Genomic DNA, 10,000 nt, shown 5'->3' on the forward strand with positions numbered 1-10,000 from the left:
CATGTCTCCCTAAGTCATCAGCGTTCGAAGAAATCGCGTGTGCGTTCCCGGATCTACGGCTTTCTCTATCGGTGCGGTAAAAAGCACGGAGGATGTAATACGCAACGACGACCCATCGATGCGACGGTCCTCGTTGTAGTCGATCGCTCTCGCGAAGAGACGGAGTGGGCATATTATTATTCGATCCCTGGGGCTGTACGAGTAAAACGTCTTAAAACGAAGACGGTAGAGACTTTTATGACAAAGTTTCGCACGCCACCGAGTTTTTGGTTCTCTCTTCTCTCCTCTCTCGACCGAGTTCCCATATATGCTTTCTCTCTCAGTCTCGCCAAAATATATAATATTCGTTTAAGACGACGTCGGGGGCGCGGACTTCGTGCGTCGAACACCGGCAAACGTAGCATATATCGCCTGATATGAAAAAAAAATCGGTCACGAGGAGAACTACGAGTATATTCGATAACCTATACACGAAGCGGTGCATAAGCGGGCGGTCGTCCGAAAGGACGACTCACGACGCCGCGTGCACTCACGCAAGTCCGTGACGGTTCTCTCCGCTCTTATTCGTATCCCATTCTTCTTCCTCTCGTCGTCCGACTCTGAAACGTTCTCTTATTATATTTTTAAGAAGAACGACGGCGGGTTGTTGTCGAGGCAAGAAGGGACAGAGAGAGACAGAGGTAGTGTTTCGTAGTCTCTCGTGAACACGATAGATTTATATATCGAGCATGCGTACGAGTTGCACGGTCTCGGCACGACCGCGACGAACGCCGACGAGCGTCCAACAATCGCTCGTACGTCGCGTACGTCCTCTCGTCCGCTCTTATTCGTATCCTTCTTCGTGCGCTTTCCCCTTTCTCCGACTCTGAAACGTTCTCTTTTATTTTAAGAAGAACGACGGCGGGTGGTTAAGGCAAGAAGGGACAGAGAGAGACAGATAGAGAGTAACGATACGCAACGCAAGCAGTCTTAGGTTTACGTGAGCAACCCTCAGCCAGGCGTGGTCCAGGAATTGTATCCGTGGACCGCAATGTGCGTTCGAAATGTCGATGTTCATGTGTCCTGCAGTTCACACGTTGACGCGCAATTAGCTGCGTTCTTCATCGACCCACGAGCCAAGTGATCCACCGTTCAGGGTAATCTTTTATATATTTACAACATTTTTATACTCTTTGTACTCTTAATTCTCGGTTCGAGCGAAGCCGAGTTCCGACACGTTCGACCAACGGGAATCGGACGCGCAGAAGTCGCCATAGGATTGACGACACGAAAATGTTCGAAAAAAAAAAACCGACGAACGCGCGAAGATTCGCGCGTCCGTCGGCCGGGCGTAAAGTACATTATGATATATAACAACCATCGAGATCGAAGCTCCGTTCGTCAGGAAACGACGGGGATATACACACCCGATTCTGAATCCTCTGTACAGCACACGATCTCGCGAACGAGTAAGCACGGTGGCTAGCCCATGTTATGTATGTAATGCGTAATTCCACTCCCTCGTCAAATTTATTCAAGAAACAGCGCGCGTGCATCTCCATCGTTCGGGCGATGTAAAGATTCGATGGGACTCGCGCGGCCGTCCGCCTCGAGCGGTCTTTCTTCCCAATATCCAGAAGCAGAGTTTGAAAAACTCTAGCGACGGTACGGGTGTCCGACTCACGACATCGAGGCTTCGAAGCCGGCGATCCCCTCCGAACGGATGGCGACCACGCGACGACTGAAAGCGTGAAAAATCGACGAAAGAGAGAACACATCTCCGTTCAGGTGGGTGTTTGTAAAACAAAAATTCGATGGGACTCGCAGCCATAGCCATCGTCCTCGCGCGGTCTTTCGTCCCAACATCCAGAAGCAGAGTTTGAAAAACTCTAGCGACGGCACGGGTGTCCGACTCACGACAACGAGGATAGAGACACGGCCGGTCCCCTCCGAACGGGATATATGCGACGATAGACGACAAACTAGATGTAAAGCTTTAGTCTCGTTCAGGTAGCGTACAAAATAAAAATTCGATGGGACTCGCAGCCATCGTCCTCGCGCGGTCTTTCGTCCCAACATCCAGAAGCAGAGTTTGAAAAACTCTAGCGACGGCACGGGTGTCCGACTCACGACAACGAGGATAGAGACACGGCCGGTCCCCTCTGAACGAACTTCGGCTAGACTAGTTACGAATCGTCATCGTCGCATAGCGGGCCAAACATCCACGCAATGCGTCTTCGTTCTAGGTTACCCGATCCACGAGTATATGTTACAAGTGGTTTCGTTATTTCGAACAAAACGACATACGAAGAGCACACGCCCTATGGGTAGGAAGCACGTTTCGAGAACGCGCGAGAGTTTTGAAGAAAGAGACGAGAGGAAGTCGACGCAGAAGGTATCCATGGATCTTCGAAGAGAATCTTCGAAGACGATATCGGTATCCTTTCGCTCTGCGCGACTCGCTACACGTTCTTTCGCTCTCGTCGACTCGTTGAGCTTCGTTCGATCCCAAAGAGGAGTCTTCGATATGTCCCGTTGCTAGGAGGAGAGCAAACGCAACACAGACTACGAAACATAGAAGAGAATAGGCGAAGAGCACGATCTCTCCGACACGAGGCACTTTAGAGATTTTCTTATTTCGTACAGCGGTTTCCACGATGCAAATACGAAATACGAGATCGTGACGGCGGGTCTTTCTGTGTACGGCCTCGCGCAGGCGCCACGACTGCATTTCTCTTTGCACGTAAGTGGTTTCCGTCGTAATTTTTTAGTTTGATATATTTGTGTTACAAGGCTGGCGTTCCCTTTTATAGTTATTAGAATTTCATATATATTATTCGGAGACGGCGGGTCTTTCTGTGTACGACCTCACGCAGGCGCCTCGAATTCTTATATATATATATATATTATATCTCTTCATCCCGATGATCGAGAGAGAGTGCCACCTTCTCTTCGTATAATTCCGTAGCTGGAGGGTCGTCTCCTCCTTACGGTTGTTTCATATTTTTGCCAACGGAGGTTGCCAAGCTCCGTGGCGATCTTTGCGTTTGTTAAAGTACATAGCTTGTTGATACGTCGTATATACTTTGATTCGTCGGTATAGGAGGAGTACGGCTCCTTACCGACGTATATATATATATATATGTTTTTCATGTTCAAGTCAAATTCTTTTGGTTTTTTATATCGTTAATGATCCTTCCGCAGGTTCACCTACGGAAACCTTGTTACGACTTTTACTTCCTCTAAATGATCAAGTTTGGTCATCTTCCCGGTAACATCGGCAATGCTTATCACATTGGCCGCGCACCAGTCCGAAGACCTCACTAAATCATTCAATCGGTAGTAGCGACGGGCGGTGTGTACAAAGGGCAGGGACGTAATCAACGCGAGCTTATGACTCGCGCTTACTGGGAATTCCTCGTTCATGGGGAATAATTGCAAGCCCCAATCCCTAGCACGAAGGAGGTTCAGCGGGTTACCCGGGCCTTTCGGCCAGGGAAAACACGCTGATTCCTTCAGTGTAGCGCGCGTGCGGCCCAGAACATCTAAGGGCATCACAGACCTGTTATTGCTCAATCTCGTGCGGCTAGAAGCCGCCTGTTCCTCTAAGAAGATTTGTTTGTACGTTGGTAGTAAAAACCCACCGACCGAAGCCGGGGGCCTTCGAGATACCATAAGTTACGTCTATTTAGCAGGCTAGAGTCTCGTTCGTTATCGGAATTAACCAGACAAATCGCTCCACCAACTAAGAACGGCCATGCACCACCACCCACCGAATCAAGAAAGAGCTATCAATCTGTCAATCCTTCCGGTGTCCGGGCCTGGTGAGGTTTCCCGTGTTGAGTCAAATTAAGCCGCAGGCTCCACTCCTGGTGGTGCCCTTCCGTCAATTCCTTTAAGTTTCAGCTTTGCAACCATACTTCCCCCGGAACCCAAAAGCTTTGGTTTCCCGGAAGCTGCCCGCCGAGTCATCGGAGGAACTTCGGCGGATCGCTGGCTGGCATCGTTTATGGTTAGAACTAGGGCGGTATCTGATCGCCTTCGAACCTCTAACTTTCGTTCTTGATTAATGAAAACATTTTTGGCAAATGCTTTCGCTTCTGTCCGTCTTGCGACGATCCAAGAATTTCACCTCTAACGTCGCAATACGAATGCCCCCATCTGTCCCTATTAATCATTACCTCGGGGCTCCGAAAACCAACAAAATAGAACCGAGGTCCTATTCCATTATTCCATGCACACAGTATTCAGGCGAAGGTAGCCTGCTTTAAGCACTCTAATTTGTTCAAAGTAAACGTATCGGCCCACCTCGACACTCAGTGAAGAGCACCGCGATGGGATATTAGTTGGACCGCCCGCGAGGAGCTAAGCCCACCGATAGGACGTACCACATAATGCCAGTTAAACACCGCGAGCGGTGAACCGACACTGTGACACACAGATTCAACTACGAGCTTTTTAACCGCAACAACTTTAATATACGCTATTGGAGCTGGAATTACCGCGGCTGCTGGCACCAGACTTGCCCTCCAATTGGTCCTCGTTAAAGGATTTAAAGTGTACTCATTCCGATTACGGGGCCTCGGATGAGTCCCGTATCGTTATTTTTCGTCACTACCTCCCCGTGCCGGGAGTGGGTAATTTGCGCGCCTGCTGCCTTCCTTGGATGTGGTAGCTGTTTCTCAGGCTCCCTCTCCGGAATCGAACCCTGATTCCCCGTTACCCGTTACAACCATGGTAGGCGCAGAACCTACCATCGACAGTTGATAAGGCAGACATTTGAAAGATGCGTCGCCGGTGCTAGATGACCATGCGATCAGCACAAAGTTATTCAGAGTCACCAAAACAAACGATGGACGGACAGACGAGCCATCCGCCACCGATTGGTTTTGATCTAATAAAAGCATTCCTACCATCTCTGGTCGGAATCTGTTTGCATGTATTAGCTCTAGAATTACCACAGTTATCCAAGTAAATGTAGGTATGATCTAAGAAACCATAACTGATTTAATGAGCCATTCGCGGTTTCACCTTAATGCGGCATGTACTGAGACATGCATGGCTTAATCTTTGAGACAAGCATATGACTACTGGCAGGATCAACCAGGGATCTTGTATTCGATATTTCGTTTAAGTTCTCTTCGTGTCGTAGGTGGGACGTAACACCGTACGACGAGACTTTTCATTTTTAGATATATATATATAATATACATCTATCTCCTCCTCCTTCTCTCAGCGACGTTCGAGATACACCCATAGTTCAGTAAGATCTTCGAACGCCACTCTCTCTCTCATCATATAGCATATGATGATACAAAAAGAGTCGTAACTTCACGAGAACACTCCTGAGATCTTTTAAATTATCTCTCTTATAACATATCTTAGCGGTAAAGCACGTATACACCTTTCACGCTGAACGAACAAGCGCGTATATCACAGTGCGTCGCGCTGGACATACCGTAAGAATATTCTCTCTCCTCTCCTCCACATACATTTATTATAAGAGAGTCTAATCTTCGAACATCACTCTCCGTAGAAGACATACTACGCAAAGATAGTAAGCTCTACAGCGGCCAATTTTAAAGACAGCATTTTATTTATAAGTATAAAAAAAGTAGCTGACGGATTTTCCCATATATGTTTGGTTGAATCGATGCTCTGTTAGTACAAGCACGCACGAAACCAACTTTCGTTGGAATACGTGCACACAGGTCACCAGCTTCCCGACTAAGGGGAACCTTGCCACGATATTTGGTCATTACGTCCAGGACAGCGACCCGCGGCGCAGCAGTGTAGAGAAAAAACCAGTACGAGAACGGAGGAACAGTCGAGAAATAGCGTAAAATACACTAAGACTCGAGGAGCGGTGACTGAATTCTCAACCGAGGCCGTAGAATAGCCACGCGCTCAACGCTGTTCCGACCGAACCGTCCGGCTCGACGTCTCTCTTATAGATACGAAAGCGCCGGCCGGCAGGCCGGCGCCGGCCGGGCTAGCGGCCGCGCGCTTATGGTGCAAAACCTCCGTAGCAACGTACCGTTCGGAAGGGACGCTGGAACTTAGTCGCGCGAACGCTCGATCACTACTATACAAAGGCAATATCCAACCATCGAAATATTTTACCAGACACTTAATTAACATAATAGAAATACATTTTTACCAAAAAATTAATTTTTTTTTTCACCGAAAAATCGCATCAGTAAACATACTCTTTTATCGATTTCGGACAAAAAACAAGTTTATAATCAATTACAACACGTTAAAATAAGTAGAAATATCCAAAAAAATATATACCTTGTAACGTTAATTAACGAAAAAATTAGAAAAATATCCCAGTCGTGTCGGTTCGACGAACGCTAATTTTTTAAAAAATTCTATAAAAATGTTTAATCCTCGTGTATTTAATTGAGATAAAACGATTTCTATAAAAAAATTTATACCTTATAACGCTTTTTAACGAATTAACTCGAAAAAATGTTCTCGCCTCGGAATTTTTCTAAGTCCCAACGTACCGGCTCGGAATTTTTCTAAGTTCCAACGACCGGTCGCATCGGTCCAAACTTTTTTTCTACCTTCTCCCGATTCTAAAAACGCTTAATCCCGACGTAATTCATCGAGTTAGGACGATTTATGCAAAAATATTCCTACCTTATAACGCTTTTAAGCGAGTTAACTCGAAAAAACGGTTCGGTCCGAAAATTTTCAAAGTCCCAACGACCGGACGCATAGGTCCGTTTCTAAAAAACATTTTCACGACGAAATAAACCATTAATCCCGATGTATTTCATCGAGTTGGAACGATTTATGCAATAATATTCGTACCTTATAACGCTTTTAACGGAGTTAACTCGAAAAAATGTTCTCGCCTCGGAATTTTTCTAAGTCCCAACGTACCGGCTCGGAATTTTTCTATGTTCCAACGACCGGTCGCATCGGTCCAAACTTTTTTTCTACCTTCTCCCGATTCTAAAAACGCTTAATCCCGACGTAATTCATCGAGTTAGGACGATTTATGCAAAAATATTCCTACCTTATAACGCTTTTAAGCGAGTTAACTCGAAAAAACGGTTCGGTCCGAAAATTTTCAAAGTTCCAACGACCGGACGCATAGGTCCGTTTCTAAAAAACATTTTCACGACGAAATAAACCATTAATCCCGATGTATTTCATCGAGTTGGAACGATTTATGCAATAATATTCGTACCTTATAACGCTTTTAACGGAGTTAACTCGAAAAAATGTTCTCGCCTCGGAATTTTTCTAAGTCCCAACGTACCGGCTCGGAATTTTTCTATGTTCCAACGACCGGTCGCATCGGTCCAAACTTTTTTTCTACCTTCTGCCGATTCTAAAAACGCTTAATCCCGACGTAATTCATCGAGTTAGGACGATTTATGCAAAAATATTCCTACCTTATAACGCTTTTAAGCGAGTTAACTCGAAAAAACGGTTCGGTCCGAAAATTTTCAAAGTCCCAACGACCGGACGCATAGGTCCGTTTCTAAAAAACATTTTCACGACGAAATAAACCATTAATCCCGATGTATTTCGTCGAGTTGGAACGATTTATGCAATAATATTCGTACCTTATAACGCTTTTAACGGAGTTAACTCGAAAAAATGTTCTCGCCTCGGAATTTTTCTAAGTCCCAACGTACCGGCTCGGAATTTTTCTAAGTTCCAACGACCGGTCGCATCGGTCCAAACTTTTTTTCTACCTTCTCCCGATTCTAAAAACGCTTAATCCCGACGTAATTCATCGAGTTAGGACGATTTATGCAAAAATATTCCTACCTTATAACGCTTTTAAGCGAGTTAACTCGAAAAAACGGTTCGGTCCGAAAATTTTCAAAGTTCCAACGACCGGACGCATAGGTCCGTTTCTAAAAAACATTTTCACGACGAAATAAACCATTAATCCCGATGTATTTCATCGAGTTGGAACGATTTATGCAATAATATTCGTACCTTATAACGCTTTTAACGGAGTTAACTCGAAAAAATGTTCTCGCCTCGGAATTTTTCTAAGTCCCAACGTACCGGCTCGGAATTTTTCTATGTTCCAACGACCGGTCGCATCGGTCCAAACTTTTTTTCTACCTTCTCCCGATTCTAAAAACGCTTAATCCCGACGTAATTCATCGAGTTAGGACGATTTATGCAAAAATATTCCTACCTTATAACGCTTTTAAGCGAGTTAACTCGAAAAAACGGTTCGGTCCGAAAATTTTCAAAGTTCCAACGACCGGACGCATAGGTCCGTTTCTAAAAAACATTTTCACGACGAAATAAACCATTAATCCCGATGTATTTCATCGAGTTGGAACGATTTATGCAATAATATTCGTACCTTATAACGCTTTTAACGGAGTTAACTCGAAAAAATGTTCTCGCCTCGGAATTTTTCTAAGTCCCAACGTACCGGCTCGGAATTTTTCTATGTTCCAACGACCGGTCGCATCGGTCCAAACTTTTTTTCTACCTTCTCCCGATTCTAAAAACGCTTAATCCCGACGTAATTCATCGAGTTAGGACGATTTATGCAAAAATATTCCTACCTTATAACGCTTTTAAGCGAGTTAACTCGAAAAAACGGTTCGGTCCGAAAATTTTCAAAGTTCCAACGACCGGACGCATAGGTCCGTTTCTAAAAAACATTTTCACGACGAAATAAACCATTAATCCCGATGTATTTCATCGAGTTGGAACGATTTATGCAATAATATTCGTACCTTATAACGCTTTTAACGGAGTTAACTCGAAAAAATGTTCTCGCCTCGGAATTTTTCTAAGTCCCAACGTACCGGCTCGGAATTTTTCTAAGTTCCAACGACCGGTCGCATCGGTCCAAACTTTTTTTCTACCTTCTCCCGATTCTAAAAACGCTTAATCCCGACGTAATTCATCGAGTTAGGACGATTTATGCAAAAATATTCCTACCTTATAACGCTTTTAAGCGAGTTAACTCGAAAAAACGGTTCGGTCCGAAAATTTTCAAAGTCCCAACGACCGGACGCATAGGTCCGTTTCTAAAAAACATTTTCACGACGAAATAAACCATTAATCCCGATGTATCTCATCGAGTTGGAACGATTTATGCAATAATATTCGTACCTTATAACGCTTTTAACGGAGTTAACTCGAAAAAATGTTCTCGCCTCGGAATTTTTCTAAGTCCCAACGTACCGGCTCGGAATTTTTCTAAGTTCCAACGACCGGTCGCATCGGTCCAAACTTTTTTTCTACCTTCTCCCGATTCTAAAAACGCTTAATCCCGACGTAATTCATCGAGTTAGGACGATTTATGCAAAAATATTCCTACCTTATAACGCTTTTAAGCGAGTTAACTCGAAAAAACGGTTCGGTCCGAAAATTTTCAAAGTCCCAACGACCGGACGCATAGGTCCGTTTCTAAAAAACATTTTCACGACGAAATAAACCATTAATCCCGATGTATTTCATCGAGTTGGAACGATTTATGCAATAATATTCGTACCTTATAACGCTTTTAACGGAGTTAACTCGAAAAAATGTTCTCGCCTCGGAATTTTTCTAAGTCCCAACGTACCGGCTCGGAATTTTTCTAAGTTCCAACCTCCCGGTCATGTTGGTCCGGTGGAAAAAATTTTTTTCAAAAAAATAAAGTGAAATCGTTACGTTCGACTAGATTACGTCTATACGTGACGATTCCACGCAAAATTTCGATACCTTATAACGCTTTTAAGCGAGTTATTTCGATCGGAACTTTCGGTCTCTTCGTACCGGTGCGAAAAAATTCTAAGTTCCAACCGCCCGGTCATGTTGGTCCGGTGGAAAAAATTTTTCAAAAAAATAAAGTGAAATCGTTACGTTCGACTAGATTACGTCTATACGTGACGATTCCACGCAAAATTTCGATACCTTATAACGCTTTTAAGCGAGTTATTTCGATCGGAACTTTCGGTCTCTTCGTACCGGTGCGAAAAAATTCTAAGTTCCAACCGCCCGGTCATGTTGGTCCGGCGGAAAAAATTTTTCAAAA

At 44.6% G+C, this 10,000-nt stretch overlaps 2 non-coding genes across 2 annotated transcripts; both read right to left on the bottom strand.

Moving 5' to 3' along the window:
• Positions 1–984: 984 nt before the first annotated feature.
• On the bottom strand, positions 985–1,139 carry LOC138189293 (5.8S ribosomal RNA). The gene has a single exon (XR_011175987.1). It is a non-coding gene; the product is annotated as a 5.8S ribosomal RNA (ribosomal RNA).
• Positions 1,140–3,166: 2,027 nt separating this feature from the next.
• LOC138189320 (small subunit ribosomal RNA) lies at positions 3,167–5,089 on the bottom strand. Its single transcript, XR_011176014.1, has one exon. It is a non-coding gene; the product is annotated as a small subunit ribosomal RNA (ribosomal RNA).
• Between the last annotated feature and the right edge of the window lie 4,911 nt (positions 5,090–10,000).

This window comes from Bombus flavifrons, unplaced genomic scaffold (genome assembly GCF_040668555.2).
Source record: "Bombus flavifrons isolate JBK064 unplaced genomic scaffold, iyBomFlav1_principal scaffold0024, whole genome shotgun sequence".
NCBI lineage: Eukaryota > Metazoa > Arthropoda > Insecta > Hymenoptera > Apidae > Bombus > Bombus flavifrons.